Consider the following 2,473-nt stretch of genomic DNA (forward strand, 5'->3'; position numbering starts at 1 on the left):
ATAAGCATACTTTTACAAAGTGTTTTTATTCAGTGGAAAAAAGGAATATTCAATAACTGTAGCTATAAAGCATCTACAATACCCTGTATCTTCCTTTTATAAATATATTTATTTTAGGCCTAGCATGGTATGTTTTGAAAGGTGAGACTTCTCTAATGTCATGGGCATGAAAAAGTTATATCTTTCCTATATGCATGCACATTTAAAGAAAAAATTAAATGGTTTTTCTGTCCATGAATGTTTATTGAGACGAATACTTTTCTCATTGGCTCTAGATAAAAATAATTGTTAACTTCATTAGAAATACATGTATGGATTGGATACAAATATATGTGTGATGGCAAAGTTCAGCATTAGCAAAGTTATGACTTTTCAAATTAATCCTACTCATGTGATTGATTATTAATGAATGATCATAAAATGTCAGCAGACTTATCCTCAAAGGTCATATTTATTGCCATAATGTATCTTTTTTTAGGAATTACCCTAGAGTCTTGTGATAAAATAATTTTAAAAGTCAATAAATTTAATACAGAAAGCAACAATTCTCTCTGAGCTAGAATTATAGCTAAAACTGAAATAGATTAACTTAAACATAGTTAATTTATTGCTTTCATTAAGTTTCTCAGTAAACTTAGAATAAAATATTTGAGAATCTAAGATATTATATATGTTAGTTTCTATCTTTAACAAATAATTCATATTTTTAAAAAATTTCCCTTTCATTTTGCAGTGATTAAAACCAAGGTTTAAGATATTAAACGGTCTTTCTAAAATAATGTCATTAGAAAATTGGTTGTATATATCTACTGAAATAATCATATAGTTCTAAGCATTTAATTGGTTATATCATGAAATACATTGAGCAATTTCCTAATATTAAAACAACTTTACATTCCCAAGATAAACTCAACTTGGCATGTTTTATGTATATACTTTAGATTTTGCTTGTTAATATTTTATTTAAGATTATTTCATGTGTATTTTTAACTTTGTATGATCCTTAATTCATTTTATATGATTCGAGAATATCCACTTTTTCAGTATCATATAAAAGTTTCTTAAAATTTATTCCTGAATGTACATTAGAAACTATCTAGAAAACCATATGTGACTGCTTATTATTATTTTTTTAGACTAGAAAGTATTGTTTACTTAGAAAGTAAATTAGAGAGAGCGAGAAAGAGGAGTTTCACCTCCCCAAGGTAGTGGAGAAGCCCAAAGCTTAAGAAAACATGACCTGGCCATAGCTCAAAGAGCAGATAGCCACACCATAGCTTAGCAAGGCAATGGCTGCAATGGCCTGGTAATGGCCTCTGGTTATTATTTCTACCTCATTTTATACATGCAGTATCACACACTTACAGAAAAGTGAAGAAAATATAAATCTATAGCTTCTCAGATTATTACCAAAACCCCCCCACTCATTTAACTGCCATTTTGATCAAGAAATAGGATATTATTAGTAACATAGAAACCCTCTTAGATCCAAATAGTATCACCTCTCCCCCACAGGGGTAAGTGTGATTCTAACTTCTATCACTATATTTACTTTTGCATATTTTTTAAGTTATGAACATAGACATATAGAATATTATTTTTTGCCTAGATGATTTTATTCTGCATTAGGTTTATATGATTCATCCATGAGGTTACATGTAGCTATAGTTCATGTGTTTTCATTGCTGAATACTGTCCACATTGTTTGACTATACCAAGGACACGTATCTATTCTAGTCCTAGTGGGTATTTGGGGCTTTTCCATTTGGGGCTATTATGAAAAATGCTACAAAGAATATGCTTATACATTTTACTAGGTGTACATGGGCACATATTTTACTCTCTATATAGATAGGAATGCCAATGCCATTTGCAAAATATGTGGCATAAGATAATGCCAAAATGTTTTACATGGTTGAAATAATTTATAGTCACACACCATTGTACATGAGATTCTGCTGGCCCATACCCTTGCTAAAACTTAACATTGTCAATTTATAATTTTAAGCACTGTAGTAGTCATGGGATGATATATTACTGTGGTTTTATATGAATTTTCCTGATGACTAATAAGCATTATTTAATATGAGTGGCTATTTTAATACCGTCTTTCTGAAGTTCCTATTCAGCTCACGTACCCTTTTCTCTTAGGATTTTGTCTCTTATTGATTTTCAGCAGTTACTTTTTAAACAAAATATTTTATTTTAGATCCAAGGGGTACATATGGCATTTTGTTACAGAGGTATATTGCATGGTGGCAAGGTTTGGGGTTTTTTTTGAACCTATCACCCAGGTGGTGGGCCTGGTACACAATGGGTGGTTTTTCAGCACTTACCCACATCCCTTCCTCCCCACTTTAGAAGTCCCAGTGTCTGTTGTTTTCCCTCCCATGCCTATGTGTATTCAGTGTTTAGCTCCCACTTATGAGGGCATGCGATATGCAGGTTTCAGTTTCTCTGATAATTTGCTTAG

Source organism: Carlito syrichta, unplaced genomic scaffold (assembly GCF_000164805.1).
Source record: "Carlito syrichta isolate Samal-C Ts95f unplaced genomic scaffold, Tarsius_syrichta-2.0.1 Scaffold312212, whole genome shotgun sequence".
Lineage (NCBI taxonomy): Eukaryota > Metazoa > Chordata > Mammalia > Primates > Tarsiidae > Carlito > Carlito syrichta.